Raw genomic sequence first — 22043 nt, 5'->3', positions numbered from 1 at the left:
ACCTCGTGTGAACACAGATTTTGAAATGTTCACGTTCAGGCAATCATGACAACTAGATGGCGAGTCCTTCGACAACTTCCACACGCGCCTACAGTAATTATAAAAAAAACTGTGGATTCACCAACAAAGACAGAGAAATCAAGGCTCAGCTGACCATTGGATGTAACTCTACCGAGCTCAGACGGAAGATATTAGAAAAACCGGCCATTGTTCTAGACGCCGTCCTCAAAAAAGCTCGGGCCATCGAAGCAGCAGTCACCCAAGCAGACAAAATGTAGAAGGAAAGTACCCAAACAGCCCTGGCAATGCGGCACAACAGACCAACTCGAAACCAGCAACAAACGGACAGAGGAATCTGCTCGTTCTGTGGTGGCCAGTTTCATCAACGCTTGTCGACGTGTCCAGCCCGCTTTCATCAATGCAGCAACTGCCTGAATATCCACCGGTTTGAGCAGTTCTGTCGTTCGTCCCAAAGAGAGCGATCTGGCCAATCAAGCAACAGCATCCTAAAACAGCAGACCAAATCCTACCACCCTGCAAAACAAACAGAACGAACAAACGTAACAATCGTCGAATTTCCTACTCCGAGTCGGATGACGAACACACATTTTAGATCTCAACAAAGGGCCTCCCAAATGCCAAGTTTGATGTATCCGTAAAAAACGTTAAAATCTCATTCATCGCTGATTTGGGCTCCACTGTAACCATTCTGGACCGAAAGGCTTACGATCAGCTAGGAAAACCCAAGCTGGTTCTAACCTCAGTCAACATCTACATGTACAACTCGAAGAAGCCCCTTCTCCTTCAAGGCGCCATTATTGCGTGACTCTCGCGCAACGGCCACTCCATTGAAGAAACGGCCTACATCTGTGACGGGGACGGTGGCAACTTATTGAGTGGTGAGATGGCATTTCAACTTGGTTTAATGCACATGGCGCAACCAACATCAGTCGAGAATAAAGCCAACATCAGCTTCAATGAAAATTTCAAAACATCACCACCGGAAGTCACTGCCAGCAAAGCCAGACAGCAACTATGCAACGTCAAGCATTTTCGAAATGACCTTGGCCCCACCTTCTCTTCCCAACCGCTGGACACAGCTTATCAACAAAGCAGCATGGTTTCCAAAACTACAGTCATCACCAGAAACTCTTTGTCTCTCCCAACAAACAATCAGGATGATTCTGCGACTCTAAAGAACACTGCAAGGGCCCCAATACCACCTGCTCCTCCAGTTGAAAATCCCACCCCGCTGGATGCAGCCAACACCTCAAAGACTCAAGACAGAGCTGATTTCAGCGGTGGGCCGGAAGCTCAGGCCATACATCCTGCGATACACAAGACGGAGGCAGAAGACGACTACCCGCCTCTCCCGCCCGATGATGACGAATATCCTTCTCTCCCAACTGATGAAGACGACGATGAATTGATCGAACCTACCCCAGAGCGCCCCGAACCGCGATCAAAAGATGCCCGGACTCTTTCAACTCTAAGGGGAAAGGCGCATGCGGCAAGAAACAGAAAATCAACAAACAAGTTTAAACATTTAAAAAAATCACATATGTTGACTATGTTGTTCACCCTAGTATCCACAAATGTCACTCCCCAAATTGTCATTTCCACATTCATGTTCCCAGCGTCTTTCTAACCAAAATAGGGAGAAATGTAGTATCCAGCAATATGGCAATGTCGCCCCGCTAGCCACTAGCTGAGGCTACGGGCAGTTGAGATATAGCTAGCCAAGAATAAACAGGTTCAAGCTATCCTTCCCCATCGACTTTATTCTAGCTCTAAGTCAGAGTTTAACCCCTGAGTTAGGAAATTACACATATGGCGGAGAAGATGCTCCGGGACGATTTTTTTATTACTTAATCTCAATTCAATCGAATATAAACTTACAATTTGATGTCACGTCTCTCAACTTCTTTTTTGAAAAGTTTCGTGTTTTCAGGTTTCTGTTCCTTGGTTAATCATAAGAATTCAAAGCGGGAGTCACTAATAAATGCGAGACGGAAATCGCCATTTTTCGAGGAACGATTGAAACCTTTTCTCTATACCATCTGAAATAAACGGTGTGCAGTGGATGATGTTTCTGTCTTCTTTGAACTCTGTAATTTTATCCTTCAAAATTTAGAGAACGGGTAGGACACACCCAGCTGACATTTTTTCTTCATTTTGAAAGATGTGTAGGCCTCAGTAAGCGGCTTCATGACTTAATGTATTCTCTCAAAAATTCTTCTTGACTGTAAGTTTCTTCAGTTTGAAGTGATCAAAATTAATGGCAAGTTTATCTCTATTTTTCGTTAAAACGTTTTCCACTTTAACCAATGCATCAAAATAGCTTTCTCAGCTAGAATAAGCAATTGCCATGTCAATAGTTTATCGATAATTTCAATGCGTTGCATAAATTAAAATTTCTTTTCTTGTGGTGATCACGAATCGTTCGCATTGTTCGTTCGTGTGGATCACGAAAGTTCAACTATTGTATCTTTGATAAAGTTGGATGCTAAGGAGCTAGGGCTCCGTTTATTTCATATTTTCTTAAGCTTTGAAATCTGCTCAGTCGACGAGCGGATTCGACTCATCAGATTGTTTACGTTACACGAATAAATAAATACACGATAAATAAACTAGGGTGCTTACACGAATATATTACTCACAGAAAACACAATACACGCGAGGGAGCCAGGTATTAGCTAAAGCTCTCTCTTAAACTTGCTTACGACAGTAAGGCTTACAGAGACACACTTGTCTCAACTTGTCGTCCGTTCTGCAACCGTAGATTATCAATATTTTTCACATCCGTAGTGGCCACCAAATTCAGGTAATGGCAGGTGCATCTCATAAGGCGAGGTAGATGAATATGATTTTCAAAGCATAAGTTATCGTCACCAAGATCTCCTTGTGTCCCACCATTAAAAATTTCACCTAGATCAATAAATACAAAATCGCTTTCCTCGTCTTCGTCATTGGACATATCTTCATCATAAGCTTGTTTTTTTCGGGGAAGTTTTTTGTTTTGTTTTGAACATTGCAAAGGCTTTTCAAAAGTTTGATTCATTGCGCGAATTCTAGCAAGCCGCTGTTGTGGTGCTTAAATAATTAGCTTTGTAAAGTTCCAAAATAACATTTGCTTTACTCTAGTTGCATGTCTTCTTTAACAGTTCCACAGAATAGACTACTGATTACAAGTGGCCCTGACAGTCCACCCATGAGGTTATTGAAAGTATATTTTATCGACTTCACTGAAAGCAAGAAGGTCAAAAATCAGATGATTCTGCGAAAGTTAAAGTTAAAATCATGAATGGGATAAGATGAGGTGAGATAAGACTATGACTTGTATGGAAAAACTCACCAAGAATAGCTTTATCTCAATCTTCTTGTGTTGTTATCTGCTTGTACTTCCAAGAACTATCCCATTTTTCACCTTTCTAGTGTCAGGGAGTCTAGCCTGATTAAGATCTTTTCTTCGCTTTTTTCTTGATTTCTTCTTTTTCAAGCAGAGAGTTAAATTCTGTTAGGTGGGTAGTGTGTATTGTCTAGAACGATAAAAAATTTGAATGTTTTAAACATTTATGAGTACGATAGAAAACAACGAACTCTGATGTGCCTCTTGGCATTATGTAATGAGTGGTTTGTAATAGCCAGAAGTTCAATGTGGCATTTCTTATTGTACTTTACTTGCACTGTTTGGAACATCGATTGAATTTGTGACGTTTGCCTTCAAAAGTCAAATTTCACAAAAGGTAACCCGTTGACGTTCTAAACACTGTTTGTTTATCCTTAGTAAATTTGTTAATTTCCTTTATTGTAATACCGCTATGAAGAATATAGGTTCAAGAAAAAACAGAAATCAGTTAACTAAGACATAGGATAAATAACAATATTAGAAAGTGCGTACATCTTTCATCGTGGTTTTAGCTACGGCAAAGGATATAAATTGGTTCTGGTTCAACATGTTCTGTGATGGGGGGGACTAAATTGGAACTTTTTTGAAAATACTGTAGTTCAAGAGAAATTCACGAAACAAATTCATCGAGTCTATTTCCCCGTCTACCTGTTGTTCTTCCACTTCTTCGTTTACTTCTTCTTCCCCTTTCTACATCCCGGCTATACCCTAAAAAAAGAATAAATTTGCCCTTGTTTTTTCTTTATAAAAAAGATTGCACTCGGCATGAAGAATCGATTGTACAAATTTTATTTAATAGGGAAAATAAATTGTATGGTGGAAAATCGCCCTAGATTTTTCTCTCTCAAATAAAACTGTGACATTTTGAACATTTATCATTTCCGTTGTTTTTCAAATTTTTCCCCACCATTTTCTCGTTACTCCCCCCCTTTTATCCCTAGAACGCTCTTGAAAACATACCACCAAGGGCATAAATGGGGTGAGTAACGAAGAGGGGTAAGAGTAAACAATCTGCATTTCCCCAAATCCGGAATTGGTATAACATGATTTTTTATGTTTCCTGTTTATATAAGATTGATTTTGTGGTTTCCATTTTTGCGATAACAAGTCTTTAGCTAAGATTATCTTTGTGATGTAGCCCGATATATGAAAGACCTGATTTCCCCCGTAAATTTTAATGCTTATCAAATTTTGAATCTGACGATGCAACTGAAGAATCCTTCCACAAAGACTAACCCAGTTAACGTTTCCTTCAAATAAAGTCAGTAACGAAAGGTGTGTTTCTGGCTTTCTTCATTTTTATTTTTTCGTAACTGAGCTTCCTTTTTTTCCTAATTTCTTGGGCAACAAAAAAACCCCATTTTTAGAATGGCTTATGAAGAAGACAATTTTCAGCCAACTTTAATTTTATCTGTTCACAGTCTGTGATGTTGGGAGTCCCAGTCCGCTGTCATTGATTTTATAATAGGATCCCTTATGGGAATTTGAGTAAGGGTGTCAATGAGAAGGATGATAATGAGGAAAAGGGGGGAGTCAGAAAGCAAGATCTTTTTGTCTAAGTGGCAAAGAATGCAATTCAACATGGTGAGACATAGGAGAGAGTTGAAGTTAAGTATGTCGTCTATGTTTGGTATGGTACAGAATATTGTCACTGTCAAAGGTATCAATAAGTATCTGAATAAAGGTGTGAATGAGGAAGATGCAGAAAAGGATGTGATCAGGTAAAAGGGGATGTCCAAGAGCAAGATCTATGTGTCAAAAAAAAAGACAAGAATGGCAAATAATAAATTTACAATATAAATAACCAAATACAATTAATTTACAGTTAAAATCTTGCTGAAGTTAATGAAAAAAGGAGGAAATTCTCAAAATGAAAAATGTATGGAGAAAAAAGGATCAGCCAAAAATTGAGAAACAGGAAGGAATGAAGGACAGACAAAGCACGGAAAGTAAATAATAATAGCACTGATGACATTTGCAAGAATATGTATGACCCCTGCACTGCTTCAGGAAGAGAACGATGGGTATGTAACATGCAAAAAGACTATACTTTAAAAATTCGCAAAACAATTATTTTTATAGAACTAATTAACGGTTATCAAAAAGCGGCTTCTTATTCACCAACAAATCGAAACGCAATCGGAATATGACGGAAAAGTGTTTCATGCACTATTGTATTTTTTTAAAGAAGATAAACAACAGTGAACCATCAATTCTTTCGTTAAAAGGATATTTGGAAATATGGCTGCTATTAGCTGATTTAATGTCTGCTCCTGTGAGAAAAACACACTTGATATTTGGTGACGAAGCTAGAGCTCATAACATCACTTGCTATTATAATGCAAGGATTGGAAAGGTAGGTTACTTGAATTTCCAGTAATTTCCTGGGTTGGATGACAAATCAATATGTTCTCTGTTTAATTTGCTACCGGTTTTATCGCGTAATCGTGGAATTTATCTGACACCTTTCCAACAACACCCCTGGATTGTGGTCGTGGCCGTACTTTTGTTGACATCATGAGACGAGAAGTTTTGGTTCTCTTCGGAACTTGTTTTCTCCATTTTGACTTTATTTGTCATCTTTGGCCCTCTCTATCTCTTCACGTGGGAAAATAAAAAAATAATTTAAATGTATTTTATACGAAGGAAGAAAGCCAATTTCTCGCATTTTTTGTATAGTATGAGAAAATTTTTGCATGAAACGCACACGCTATGTTGAATATCCACATTTGATACTTGTCGTAGATGGCCTTTCTCGTGACACCACATCCCATGTCCCTCGTTATTGGCATCAATTTCTTGGATAACACCACCGGCCTGTTTGCAGTATCCACGTTTTCCCAACACTACTGATAAAAAATAATAAAATAAATGTTCATTTAAATTTATCAAAATCAATCAAAACACGCTGTGACAGCGGCACTGCATGTCTCGGTGCCATGGTCAATTCGGTAGTTTTGATGTGGGATCCGTTCTGAGAATGCATAAAGGTCTTTAAATTTTGAAAGACTTCTGTTACATCTTCATGAAGTTGCTTGTATTCCACCCGCTGTATTCATCTTTTAGATTCTAATATTAGCAGATAATATTAGGCACCTCCCAGTGAGTCACTTCATCGATCCACATACATCAGAATTTATTCTACCAGCAATGAAGCCTTTTTTCGGTTCTCCCTTTCGGTACTCCTCCTCCAAGATATTCGGTGCATCATTCCCTGAGCCATATCCAGCACTTACAAATCCTTCCATCTTCAAGCATTCGATGTCATGGCCTTCCACTAGTTTGTTGTTAATTACCCTCAGTAAAGGTTCGAGAGTTGGCATGGCTGCATCTATTGTACAGATGAATGAGGTACAATTGATTTGAACTTTACAGAATGTGTCCTCTTAGTTGAGGAAATTTCCTTTCAGAAGAAAAAAATGTGGGACATGATTTGTTTCGGCCTGATGTTGTTACATCCCATTTGAAAGCCATGCTCCCGTCTATTTTTCCATGTCGACGGATGGCACACGTCTAGTTAGCTAGTGATTGTAAACAGCATTTCTTTTTCATTAACAGCCCCAATTAATAATAGATTGATTTTTTTATATTTTAGTACATTGTACAAACTTTATCCGTTTTTAACACGTCGCCTTATGGCGCTTCGTTCATTTAGATTTTTATGAATTAACTATGTAAGTCTATTATTTTTATAAATGCAATTCGCATTTAAATCTAATGCTATTGTTTTCATTTTGCCTTCACACTATTTAACAGTAGATGTTTTGACAGAAAACGTTTTGAAAAAATAGTGCAAAAAAATCAAGTACTCTTATACTAATATACGCTACAATTGATTTTGATATCACATTCAACAATTTTTCCTTTTAGAAAGCCAAAAAAAATCCCCTTCAAGTAGTGAAGCTTCAGACTCTGAAACGGCGGATTTACCAGTTCGTACAGGCCGGGATACGGTTTCCAGCCTTACTCACTTACTAACAGCAATTCTTCACTGGGTGAAATTGAATATTTTTCCGTAGGAGATAATGCAAATGCAATTATTTACAATTTTATTGGCGTCATGAATGTACTTTTTTCTAAATTCATTTTCATAATTTCATTGTTTAGGCTAATACTCATTTAAAACCTGATTGGGATTTCGTCTAGGAGTGTGAGAAGAAGGCTAGGGAGGAGGTGGCGAAGCTGATTTCCAAAATATGAAAAAAAATTCCAGATCGCTGCATCAACCCCCCCCCCCCCCACCTGGATCAAGCGAAATCAAGTCTACACGGGGACTTTATATTGGGGGTAAAGTTCATTGGCTTTATTGTAAGTTATTTGAAGGGAAAAGAGTTGTATCTTTAGAACAAGCGAATGAGTAACTTGACAAAATAATACTACTTATTTGGGCTAACGTTCCCATCTGCTTGTCAAATCAAGTTAGAAAATTGGCTATTTACGAGAACTAAAGTAATTTGTGGCTCAATTTGGCTGCCTCTTTTATAAATAAAACAAAAACATCACATCCTTTTCACTTTCTCTTTAGCATTTAGGTTGACAAAAACCTGTTCTTGTTTTTGTTCGTGCATAAGAGAGACAGATTCAACCCGTGCCACGTACCTTAACAGGGAAAATGTGATTTTTTAGTATCAAAATAAAACACTTTACTTATTAATAAAGACTTCATGTGAAACATCACAGTATATTACAGTATCACGCTACCTTTAAATGTGTTGGTGTGCTCTCCGCATTCGAGGTCTTCTTACGTTTCCGAATGATTTCCTATAAGATGCTGGATGGACCGCCAAGCAGTATGAAAATACTATCATAAAGAATGTAACTGTGCTAATTTCACGATGTAAAAACCTAACACTATGACAAACATTAAATTATTAGCCAACGACTGTCACAAGGAGTTGCAAAGCCAGGTGGCCTTATGCAGATTCTTTTTATTTCAATTATAAAAAATTTGATTTATATATATATTGCATTCTCAGCCTTAATGGATCATTCTGTGATATTTTTCAATTATAATTATTTTTGATTGACTTATTTTTTGCCTTTCATTTCATCAGGCAAATAGTGTGACGAATTGGTGAATTCCTCGAAAGGACCACATTTCCCACTCCCAACCAATGACCAACATCAGGACTTCAATTGTCAGGTGACGTCAAGCCGATTTCTTTTATTTCAATTACAACAAGTTAGATTTATACAATTTTTGCATTCTCAATTTCTTAGCCAGTAGCATATCATCTCAGAGACTTCGTTCCAGCTTCCAGCAAACGACTGGTATCAGGAGTTGAATTGCCAGGTAAAATTTTTCCCATTCCATTTATATCCATTCGAACAAGTCCGTAGCATGTTTCATAGCATGCTATGGATTCAAAAGTTATTTTTTTCGACAGTTTTCTAACGAAATATATCCTTTCTTACTGTAGTGATTAGTGTGTTCAAATTCAATTATTGGCGTTAATGGTTTGTGTCCCAACGTGATCCTGATATTAAGACTACTGCCAAACATCATTATTAGCTATTCATCTGTTCATGTAAATTTTCTTAATTTTATTGATAAACGTTAGTTCGTATACGTGTATGTATTTTGCATTTTGCGTCAGCCTGTAATGTATCATCGAAGTGACTTTCGGCATTCGACTGGCATCAGGACTTTAATTGCCAGTTACACTTATTGTCAATTTATTTCATTTCAATTAAACACAGTACCATTTAAATATATTTCGAATTCATCAGCCTGTAGTGTATAATCAAAAAGACTGAATTTCCCTCTACCAGCCTAAGTCCGTATCAGGGTTTTAGGCTGCTTTGAACTTAATAGTGGTCGATTACAACGATTTTACGGCGAAATATATCCGTATTTCGTATAAAGGTTAGCATTCTGGCTTTCGTAATGTTAGATTTGAGGTTAAAATCACGATCAAAACGGAATCTTATTTAGTTTCTTTGATTAAGACTTCATAGTCCTTTCATGATTTATTTGTTATTTTTAACTATTAATCATGTACACTCTATATACACTCACTTTCTATACACAAGATGAAATGTGACGTTTAGTTTGGCAGAACATAACTTAATTTGAATAATAAAATCCCTGCCATCGAGAAGCAAAAGTGAATAACTTGTGCTACGTGACTTGCGTCGACAGGTTCCCGCCTACTCGTTTAACACGAGTAGGAGTTACCAGCTTTTGCTGATGGAAAGAGCATTTTACTCTATAAGCCCGAAGTAGTTGAGAGCCCAAATATATATATCTTACCATGGAATAACTTTGATAGAACTTATGAATTAATGTTTAGAAGAAAAATTTTGGGTTCGAATTACGTGAATCGATTTACTTATTTTCTTCTTTTATTTTATTCAATTAATCAAGATTTTGAGGGGAGGGGGGTACAGGATAAAATTTATAACATTTTGTTAAATTTAAATTAGATGTTGAAATATTTGCCAAATTTCATAATTTATCACATTTCAATAAATTTTGAAAATAGTTCTAACGCTAAAAATGTCTTTGTGATTTCAATTTTTCCTTCTCCTTGAGTTTTTCTAATATGACGTCTAGCTGTTAGTGGAGCGTCAAGGGAGAGGCACATTTAAACATAAGACGGCGGAAATGCAAATGTAAATGGACGGAGAAAACAGGCATTTCTTCATGGCCTTCATCGACCAGAGGTTGGGTCACGATGCCGTAAGCCACCGACAGCGGTTGTTAGTTAGACTTCCACTGTCACTCAACCTGAGCGAAAAGAATCCAGACTGACTGTTATTTCCAAAACAGGTCAAATCTGGAACAAAGTGCAAAAGTAATTGAATTCGGCATTCAATAGGTGTGGCTTTCGTTTATGGGGTTGTTCTTGTAAAGCCATAGCTACTCAATGGACTAGTTCAACAAATAAGAGTCCAAAAGTGACTCACCCCTCAGGCGATGGGCTCTTAAATGGACACCACCAACGACTATTGGAACTTCGTTGGGCGTTTGTCAATACCTCAATTTCCACGTAAACGGTTGTGGTGCGACAACCAAACAGGCTGCGAGGAAATGACAAAATAGTTCCTTTGGGAGAGTTGAACACTATCTTCATCAGGTAGTGCTCTCGCCTACCTGACGAGGCTACCGATGTTGAGGCTATCGATCACTTTTGTTAGTGCACATTTAACATGTAAAAATGTTTTCGAATAAAAGAACCAAAATATTTGAACTATTGCCACGAACTATGTTTCGAAAGCTTTTTTTTATTTCTGAAATAAAAAAATCATTTTTCATCTTTTTTTATGACTTTTTACGTGAGAAAAAAAGCGTCATCGTAAATAATGTCAAGGTTATCTGATAGGTTATAATTTCTGATAAAAGGATTTAAACAAAATTTTGCTGCTCGTAAATCTTTAGCTAATTTAATCATATATATATATGTTAAAAATCAATAGAAATTTTAAAAAAATATATTTTGAAAGTTGATACGATACGAATTCTCGGTACGACGAATTCCAAATATCCGGCATGTTTTTTGTTTTCGTTTTTATTTGTTGTTCTTGTTCATCACTTGAAAGCGCTGATGTCCATTTTACCTTGAAAACGGAGGTAGGGACTGAGTAAACGAAAGCACGGGCGAGATTGGAAAGCTCAGGCTTGAACTAGTTCTGACATGCAAGTTTTTAAGGGAAATTTGTATCTTTACCCTAGTCGACTGGATGGACTAGCTCAGAAGTGATACTCCTACGTAACACAAAACAAAAAGTTTACAAACATGACAGAAGAGGCGAACTATATTTATGAAATTACGTGTAGTAATGTCTGTCTCCCTGTTCATCTCCCTGAAAATCCGAAAGGCAACAACTGATATTACATTCTCCATTTGAATGACACAAGCGCCACTTCTGACATTCAAAACAAAACAAACAATCAGCACGACAATGCATTTGAAAAAAAAACTAGAACAGGATAGTGGCGAATAAAAATAAAAAAATGAAATAAAACAGAGGGGCCAGCTACTCTTGCAATTGAAGTCTTTACTTCTCTGGGAACAGAGACTCGAGATCGGCTGTCGGCCCGGCAAAATTTTCAGCTAGATTCTGGCTTCCGCCACGATCACCAGAAGGATCCCGAGGAACGCTGCATCCAGGGTTGGTTACCAAACTCGCCGAAACTCCTACTGAGGGAACCTCAGATCGCTGACTCAAAAGCGCCGGACTAGTGGAAATACTTCTACCATGTTTTACTGCTAGCCGTGCACTGGTTCGGGAGGACAGGACAGTTACCGACACACAATAGACGAATTCTTTTGGACGATCCGGCCAAAGAAAGGGCCGGGAAAACGAACGAGGTGTCGAATTCCTTCGGAATCATGGTCGACATGGAGAATTTCACCGTTATAGCTGGTTTACGACTGGCGTTGCGGAGGTGAGTCATTCGACTGCAATTAATCACCCGCCGATTTCTCCGGAACTCTATTCCTTCATCAGGAACTTTTACGTAGAAGTTTGGTAGTTAACAAACAATTTTGACGCAACCCAAAAGCCACCTTTTTCCGAATTTCACTCGTACGCGTTGGTTTATAGACAGAATCGAATATGTTGACGAGCAGCAACAACAGCCTTGGCCTGCCAATTTTTCTAAAACCTGAGCAACATCCCCGCTTCAGACGTTTTGATGCTTGAAGGACTCGATGGCAAACGGAAAGCTCCCACGTAGGTTCCAGGACTGCAAAAAAACTCAAGGGAATCCATTACCCTTTGGAGTGGATCAAATAGCACGCAAGGTGACCTGAAGTGAACGACCATCCTCATTGCACTTGACGAACGCACTTTTGACAGTCTGAACAGCACGTTCAGTCATTCCCTTCAACTTTGGATAAAACGGGCTCGAGATGAGGTGTGCTGGTGGTGGATGATATTTCAACCACGCAGGGCCACTTGCTGAAGTAATCCACCGCCAACAAATAATCCTTCCCCGCGAGCTGAACAAAATCGGTGGCGACATGTTGGAAGGGGTATTTCGGAATTTCCGCTGGAAAGAATGATTGGGCCGGATTGTTATGACGTCGTTCCTGACGGAAGGTGTAACCAGCAACTAAATTGCGGATTTGTTCGGTGTACCCTGGCCAATAGATAACAGATTTTGCTCTTTCTAAACATTTTATTTCTCCAAAATTACCGTCTTGAATCTGATGCAGCATGTCCTGCATAAGGGTAGACGGAACAACACCTGTTGGCAGCGAAGGAGAAGGCCACCTGCAATTGATAGATCCGCTTTCTCCGGCAAAAACGGTTTTGCAAGGACAGGACAGTCTCGTTTGTGTTTGGGTTAACCATTCTCTGTTAAACCGATCACCAATTGCAGAGTTGAATCTTCCTTCTTTGCCGTAGCATAATTTTCTTTAACTGTTGACCCCGGAGGTGCATAGTTGACAACCGCGTGAACGTGTTCTTCTTCATGGCACGGTGACAAATCAGTAGAATACTCCCGTGTCTCCGGGGCTCTGCTTAACGTATCAGCAAGTACAGTTTTTCCCTGTGCTCATACTGGAGCTATAATAACTATAGGTCTGAAGGTGCAGACGCATGCGCTGAATTTTCGGTGTACATAAGTCTATCGAATTATCAACAAGACCAACAAGAGGTTTGTGATCTGTCTCGACAATCACCCGGTTCCCATACACGTAATGGTGAAAACTTTGCATCCCGAATTGCACCGCTAGCAACTCTTTTTCAATTTGAGCGTACCGGCACTGCGTCTCCGGTATTGTCCATGACGCAAATTCGACAGGTTGACCTGCTTGAAGTAAGGCTGCTCTTACTAAAAAAGGTGATGGGGCAACTGAAACTGTCACTGGCATAGCGGGATAAAATAATCGGTAAAATATCCCACTAGATCCTTAACGAACTGAACAATTTGAGCACTTCCGCTGTCCCTGACCCACTCCACTTTTTAGTAAGTCTCCTAACGGCTTAGTGACTGGCGACAGATTTTCGCAGAATTTTGACAAATAGTTGGCCATCCCCAGTAAACGTTGAAGATCTTCATACGAAACTGTAAGCCAGTTCTTTGCTAGAAAAAGCTACGAAGTTAGGGGTATTTAGCTAGGAATTTTCAGTTCAAATTTTTAAATTCCACTTTGGGAATTTTATGGTAGTTTTGGCTCTTTTTATGAGTAAAATTAGCTTAAAATCTTATATTGGAGGTAGCATAAAACTTATTGGCTTTATGACCATATTAAATAAAGAACTGAAAAAAATATATTTTCACAACAAATCTTTGTATTTAAATTAAACCATTGGTTTAATCATTTTTTTCCATGTTACAAGAAAGACATTGATTACACGACACCACACACACATTTTTGCATTTAAAATAAACATAATAAGATTCAAAGTTCAATTTTAGTTTTGGCCACTTCTGGCGTCTTTCGCGTTCCATTTAACAGCATCATTTTTCAAAGCTTGGCAGAAATGGCAGTGGAAAAATGTCCTCTTAAGAAGCCGAAAGGAGGATAGAGAGAGGAGTAGGAGAGTCGTCGGAATAGAAAAGAGCAAATGTCGTTGTGTCGAGATGACCACTTTGATGACGGGCGATTATTCTTTTGGGCGCAACACAAGATCTCACCAGCAGAGAATAATTTGAAAGATAACCTAATCCCTTTTTATTGAAGGATCGTAGCAGGGGCTTGTTGTGTACGTGTTTGTGATTGCATGATGCAAACACAATTTCTAATAATAATGAAAAAAGAATTTGAAAATGGAAAAATTAAGTAGAAGGTAGAAAAATAAAAGAATGGAGGAAGGAAAGAATATGAAATCTGTTTAACTCAAAAGTAGGGATGCACATAAACGTTGTCTTGAACGGATCTTGTAGAAATGTTCACCGATTTATTCTGATTGTGTACTTCATTATCGGCATCCTCAACGATCAACTTCTCTCATAACTTGTGAGCCGTATGTTCAATTAGTAGTTTGGATGTGATGCAAGGATGAACCAGGGATGGATCGATTGCCAACTTGTGTTTTGTTCCCCAAAATTCCACAATTAAACCTGAAATGAAAATCGAAACATTAAAATTTTGTGAATTCTTCGTTCTTATGGTCGATTTACTCGTAATTGCCCTACTAAAAAAGTACTGTAGTTAACCATGCTTTATTGTAAGAAAATAAACATAGATAACTATATATTTACGACCAGTTTATTATAGTGAACTGTAGTGAATTCAGACAGTGTATTATAGATATCAGTTATAGTTACCATAATACCACTGTAAAGGTTGACACAACGGAATCATTGTGTCACCGATACGAAGAACTTAAATACTATGAGGCGACTTTACTCACAATGTCAAAGTGAAGTGTCTAAGACCAACGAGAATAACTAAGGCTAAACAATGTATTGATAACGGACAGATCATACAATAAGGTGAGCTAATAATATTTAATAGGGAGACGATAAATAAGTGAGAGAATACTACTTGTATGGAGAAAATGTGGTAGTGGGCTGAGCGGTTAGGCTTGTCGAGAAACGGAAGTTTCGAGGTACAGTTGGAAATGGCACTTAGCTTAAATAACAGGCACTGAGCACAAGGGAAAAATATAACTAATACAATACCAAAAGGAGAGTGCGACTGGAACACAATGGTAGTGTGAATGCCGTGGGAGAATGCAGTACAGAATAACATTTACATACAGTTTTTATACTAATTCTGGCTGCACGGTTAGCATAGGCCTAGGGAGGAAGTATAGGGAGCAGACATGTTTAGGCCTAGAGAGGATAGTAAAGGGAAACGTGAGCAGACACGTTAAAACATGGTCAGAGCGGAGACGGACGAAAAGAAGGTTTGTTATTGAAAAGCGTTGAAGGAAAAAGGAAAATATATTTATATAGTGTCATGAAAGATAAAAGTACGCCTAAAGTTAATATAGCAAAAAGGGAAAGGGGGTAGTAAAAAGGGAAAGGGATGGGGCGAGTTGGCGGCAGAGATGGGTTGAGTTGGCGGCAGATGGGGCGAGTTGGCGGCAGATTCAAATGGTAGCAGCCTCCTCTAGTATGAGATGAAAGTATAGCGGAAGCGACTTCTAGTAGTCGACGTTAGAGATTGTCTTGTAGAAAGGGAAAGTAACAAGGAAAAGGGATGGGGCGAGTTGGCGGAATATTCAAATGGTAGCAGCCTCCTCTGGTATGAGATGGAGTATAGCGGAAGCGACATCTAGTAGTCGACGTTAGATATTGTCTTGAGAAAGGGAAAGTAACAGAAAAACGGGAGTCGACCGAGCGTTCTGTTACACCACTAGCCTTTAGTGATTTTTTATTATTATTGGTAAACAATATTTTATTTGGCCTCGAATGAATTCCACATTTCTATACTACTTTTAACAAATTTCAGCTTAATGAAAAGCTATATCCCTGTTTTTCCCTTCATAATATTCTAATGAATAATAAAGAGAAATCAATATAAACAGGATAAAAAAGTGTTTGTTACCTGGCTTAGACTTATTTTTATAACCTTAGACTCCCAGGACACCAGATCAGTACTCTAATTCACTGCGATCGATACATATATAATAATTTAACTCATTTAATCATTTCAGTGGCGCACTTGACCAAATTTGTCTAAGTCTCATTCTCTCTCAATCGTATTTTATAAAGGTATAATAATAGCATACAATATGTAATAATATTAAAACCTGAAATATAGCAACAAAGTTATATAATGCGTGCTAAGTAAGTTTACAGTGTAACTTGATCACTCTCATATTGTTGACCCGATATACAAATATATCGTGTACAAATTATTTAGCATTATTGATACATTTAGATATACTATAGCGCAATCAGTTTATTTCAAATTGAACGAAATCCACAATGAATGTGTTAGATTGCACTCAAAAATGGTCAATAATGAGCATAGTATTTGTGCAAAACTATTTGATCATTGTTGAGTGTAGTTAAGTGTATTTTTCTACCTGAATTCAACTATAGTTTTACTAAATTTAAAATTACCATACTTCACCACATTCAAGTACATACAGAAACTATAGTTTAATGGAATACGCATACTAAATTACAAATTACTGTAGTGAACTATATAACAAATGTATAGTTCTCTATAATACTTTTTTAGTAGGGTGCTTGGACACCTTCCTTGGAAAAGGCAGGTTTTGCAGGATTATTTGTCCTGCAGTTGTTCTTTCCTGTTAGGCTGTGTTTTGACATCAATTTTCCATCCCACAGCCCTTTCATGATAATATTTATCATTTTTCTCATCTCCCTGTGTACATATGTAATAACTAGAGTTATCCTTTATAAAACAAACAATAATGAAAAAACTCACCTTTTTTTAACCTGCCTTTCCATACGTAATCGCGGTTGCTAACGCATTTTGATGAATCGTTGTCTCTTAATCTTCGTGAAGCTTCACTAGGTTAGTTCTTCTACCACTTTCACTTCTTTCTAACTGAACACGTGATTGTTGAGCATTTACTTTACTAATTTTCAAGGTTTCCAAAATTGTGTGTACTAGAAACAATCCTTCATTAAGACCTAATATGATCGAAATAGTCAAGATAAAAATAAAAGTGTGAAGAGTTTCAAAGAGAAAACTTACTTTTTGGCCAAGGCTGGAGATTTGATTCTTTCAGGGAATTTATTTCTTCTTGTAAGCGAAGAATAGTAGCATCTTTTTCGAAAATTTTGCGATTGCAATCTCTCTCAATTTTTAGCTCAACGGTAGAATCTCGAATTTGCTCGATGAGGAACGAGATTTGATTTTGAAGCACATAGATTTTATCCTTGTATTCACAACGGCTATGCAACTCAGCATAAACTGGCTCCGTCGCTTGTTCATCCTTAAACGGAAAATAAAAATAAATAAACACATAATTCTTACAATCGTGTTGTTTTTACCAGCACACGCTTTGAGTTTTCTTTTGTTGTATAATTTGTTGGGGGAGGGGGTGTTAAACATGTTGACGTCTAAAGAAGTAAGAATCTGAGAGTCAGAATTCTTTGCCAAGCTTTCTTGCTTCTTGGTGGTGTGACAAATTTTTCTTGCTGTGATTTGAAATTCTCTGAAAAAAAAATCAATGGTTATTGTAAGATACTATTAGATGTTTTTCCATAAAAAAAAATACCTTTGATTTGGTGTTGACCACTGATTTGACATACTGATTAGCACGTTTTCTCTTCGCTAGAGGAAAAGGTGGAGTAGGAGGAATCACATCTTCGTCCTCTGATTCTGAAGTTGAATTTCGTTTCTGGTCATCTTCATTGAAGACTACTGTCAGCTGATTCATCAGGGTTGTCTTCATCTCCCACAGTGATAAACTGACAACCTAACCCCTCCATGTCTTTGTCGAAGATGTTCATGGTCTAGCAGGTTAGAGTACGATGTATTAAATAATAAGAAAAACATTTGTACTACCTGTTGATGAGTTTTCAGCTGGCAAGTTAGGTGGTGGAGAGGTAGATTTCTGGGCAGTGCCATGTTTTTGAGTTGCAGATGATTTGGGAGCTGACTTTTTGGCTACTGCCTTTTGGACACCGATATGGGAGTTTTCATCATGGCATCTCTTACTGACACCACCACATCTTTGTCCTCTGCATGACAAAATATTTATGAAAAAGAACACATGATGTAATATTAAGTTGTATTACCTGAGCACGTGATAACTTTGCATGATCTCATTTCATGTTGAACTGGGGATCTAGATTTGGTAGTCGAGTCAACTGAGAGGCTCCAACCAGGACTGATGTGAAACTTAGGTCAACTAAATAGTACATAGATATTTAGAACAATAAGAATAAATAATAAAAAGCTATATGCTTACTTGATTTCGATAACTCTTTTTTTCTTAACAAAAACTCTTCATTTCTCGAGCTGATCCAGGAAACTCTGGCCACGGAAATGTAATGGCACTGCTATGGCCTCCAATATATGTGCCAATGGACAATTCCCCATTTTGAGCGAAAGTTACAAGTATGTAGACCACTGCACTGTTAAAAAGGGTATCATTTAGTTGGGGTTGACAACCACCGAAAATAGGTGAATGTACGAAATTGTGACTCTTTTCGCCAAATTCAGGGTTTTACACACCAATCCATGTTCTATGAGGAGATGGTACGGTCACCTTGTAGGAATTAGCCGTAAGGCCTCGTCACAGCTTTTTGAGGGGGTGTTTCAAAGTGAGATCCCCCGGGTGGGTCGAAGAGGGGAGAGGGGGAGGAGGGAAAGTGTGGGCTGGAGGTTATGCACCAGCAGTCACAAAGGAATAATATAAAGTCGAGTCCTTCTGTAAATCGTAATGATGGGTTGGACTGAAACGAGAAGTATAACCTCTGTCCTAGCGGATTCTATTAAAGCATAAAGAGAGAGAGAGAGAGAGAGAAACTAAGAAATGGTTCTGTTGTGCGGATGCGCTAATATGTCCCCTGTATTAATGGTAAGGGATCAAGTAAAGAATCGACTGCTGCAATTGAAAATGCCCGATAAGAGCTAGGCCTATATCTATATATTTTAAGAGTCTTGGAATAGTCCAACAGGAACCGCATATGTACGCAGTTTTGTTTATATTACATAATTGTTGATTATAAAAAAATAATTAATCCAAATAAGGTTTTACAGTAAAGTAAAGCATTGCTATAAAAATCTGCGGGGAAACTATATAGGCCTATTATACCTTATACCTTGACCATACTCATCGATTGAATTGGTGCTGAGAATAAAGAGCCTTATTCATCTTGATATATTGCATTTCAAGTAGTCTCCATCTCTCACTTTTTTGATAGCCTAACCATCTTTCGTCGAATACAAAAGCTGTCTCACATACAGAATCTGTTCAAAGACTTTGACTAAACCAGTTTTCAAAAGCAAATCTGCGGCGGATGAATTTCATTTTTCACCAGAACAACGGCAATCAAAGCCATGTTGCTAAATACCTAATAAAAACGACAGTTTTTCTAAATTGTCCTTCGATTGGGATTGAAACTGAAAACATCATCGAATATCTTGAATGTGACTTTCGATTAGTTTGTTCAATTCAACTGGCACCCAAGAATGACATCCGAGTTCACTACTGATATTTCGGGATTTATTTGGTTTTAACTGTTTTTTTACTCGATAATTCTGGCGTGTATTATTATTTATAAAAGCAAATAAATATATTTCAACACGTAAAAAGACACCCCCAAGCGATTACATGCCCGATACCTGGACATGACTAAAGCCTGTCTCTGCGTCGAAAGTCTTCTGGAATCCCTGGGCGGCCGGCAGTTGACTGAAAAAGTTTATAACATAGAACATTTAAATATTCACAAAAATACGACGATTGATCTCCTGCGCTGTTTTCTTCATTGGCCAGAGTCCATATAAGGGAGGGACAAAGGCTACATACAGTACATGCTTGAGTAAGGTCTAACTACTGACTATTCCTGCAGTTATTCAACACTTGAAAAAAATGATATAAATTTTGTTTTCAATTGTTGAGTAAAATAGCCCAAGGTTTTTAAGGAATGATTCTATTTATATCATTCTGGATTTTTCTTATTCGGATGTGTTATAAATCTTTTTTGTTTCCGAAACAGAGAATCGGACGATGGTTTGGGCGACCTTTTTCATCATATTGCTCGTCTTACCACTCGGATTCAGACTAGGACTCAGAATCGGACTGGGACTCAAAATCGGACTGGGGCTCTTCGGAATCCAAGATGATTAATTCGACTACATATACTATTCCAAACGAAGAATGAAATTGCTTTACCTCTCATTCATTTTCTGTATCTAACCTAACTTGAAGGAGCTACGGTATCCACTGCATCTCCTTCGTTCGTCGTAAGTTCTCTTGTATTTGAAATACCGTGTCTTGAACATTCAAGAGTTTAGCGTGTTGTCTTGGGTGGGTTGTCTTAATCTTGGTGTGTCTCATCGGGCTCATCAGTCAGAGCACAATGAAAATAGACAGGAGTCGAATGATGATATTGAAGAAACTGAAGGTAAGTATGTGAAGCCTTAAACAATTCAAAATACTACTTCAAATATCAATAAAATTTATTTTAGTGAATGATGGAGACAGCAAAGAAGATCAACAGGAAGTGAAGAAACACAAGAGATCTTTACAGAAACTAAAAGACAGAAAAGGATGAAAAAGTTGGAAAAAAACAAGCTGCACCAGTGGACTCGGACGATGATTTGGTCCTTCGAACCGGTTCACGGGACTAGATCGAATGCCAATTTGAACTTCTTGTTTATCTTTCAGTGGCAGCGTTGAATAGTTCCACACCATCCACGCGACGCTGCAAGGAACCCCCTGCTAAGTTGGCTTAATCAATCCAACAAATTAAAGGTTTCTCCAAGTACTGATTGACACCAGGGAAGCTCGCGTTGGCTAGAATCTGCTAGCGCACCTCTACGACCTCCGATTCTTTGAGTTGCTTAATAGGAAGGCTCCGAAAGAGCACTTGGCAAACCTAGCTGCCAAAGAACAAAGAACGCTGCCGCAAAACAGCGCAAAGCCGTGGCTCACCTATCCGAGCACTTCAAGATCGAGCTCGAGCAAGAATTGCGTGTGGCAAAATGATATTGTCGTAGAAGAATGCCGAATGGCATTTGAAAATTTTAAAGTGTCCGAATTTTAATGAATGCCAAAAACATTTTACACAAAAGTTAAACAAGGAAATCACTACACTACAAAAACTGTCTCATTTACAGAATCTGTTCAAGTGTTCGACTAAACTTGTTTTCAAAAGCAAATCTGGTTTCCGAAAGCCAACCCACAACCAATTTGCGCCAACCCTATCCCAAGTATGCCTTACCCTTTAAGCCTTGAATGATTGAGTTATGATGTGGTGTTGTCGATAAAACCACGAAAGGATATGATAGTAGAATTAAGTAGATATAATAAAAATAGGAAGATCAAAAGATATACAATTCCACTAATAATTCTCTCAATGGTTAGCTAGTTGTTTTAAAGTTGCTTGAGGTTTGCTTTGAGTTAGAGGGAGCTTTGATAATTCAAAGCTCCCTCTCAGCTGCCCTCTGGGCTTGGCGTATCGGAAAGAAGTGGGAATTTTTGCTTTACTTGGTGAGTCTCCCTGCCTCCGCCTCAACCTTATACCGGCTGGTATAAAAAAATAAAAAAAATACATAATGGCATCTAGTGGTCGTGATTGAATTTAGGTTAAGGGTAAGTCCGAGAGATTTGAAATTCATAACAGTGGTTAATTCCGGGAACGTTCTACGCATCGAATCACCGGGAATATTCCACGATATTGGAATTACCATTTAAGGGCAGTAGACTTTCAGTACTCCTGTAGGGAAAACGCCACTGGGTGTCGGCCTTGGAGATTTATGTGGGCTGCGTGGGCCCACACATTTGGTAAGGCATTTGACTTTCATCAAGCAGAACTGGTATATATAAATACATAAAGCAGATTACTCACGTTACACTCTACAGGACACTATAACTGTATGTAGCAATTGGAAAAATAAATTCTCTACGGTAATTAATAATTTACCTATGAGAAATAAAACACTACCTATCCCTCAGCTGGGTTTCCTACTAAGCAAAAGTAGAAACTGCTATAATACAAACACACAGTTGCAGCAAGCAAGTTACACCGTCAAAATTGTGAAAGGAGAAAAAATCCTAAGGCTCATGAGAAAGA

At 38.2% G+C, this 22043-nt stretch overlaps 1 protein-coding gene across 1 annotated transcript in view; it reads left to right on the top strand.

Annotated features, from left to right (window-relative positions):
* Nucleotides 1–22043, top strand: part of LOC124341860 (protein dj-1beta-like) — a 113374-nt gene that overhangs the window by 35914 nt on the left and 55417 nt on the right. The window lies entirely within an intron of this gene.

Source organism: Daphnia pulicaria, chromosome 6 (genome assembly GCF_021234035.1).
Source record: "Daphnia pulicaria isolate SC F1-1A chromosome 6, SC_F0-13Bv2, whole genome shotgun sequence".
Classification (NCBI taxonomy): Eukaryota; Metazoa; Arthropoda; class Branchiopoda; order Diplostraca; family Daphniidae; genus Daphnia; species Daphnia pulicaria.
This window is presented reverse-complemented; position numbering and strand designations above follow the sequence as displayed.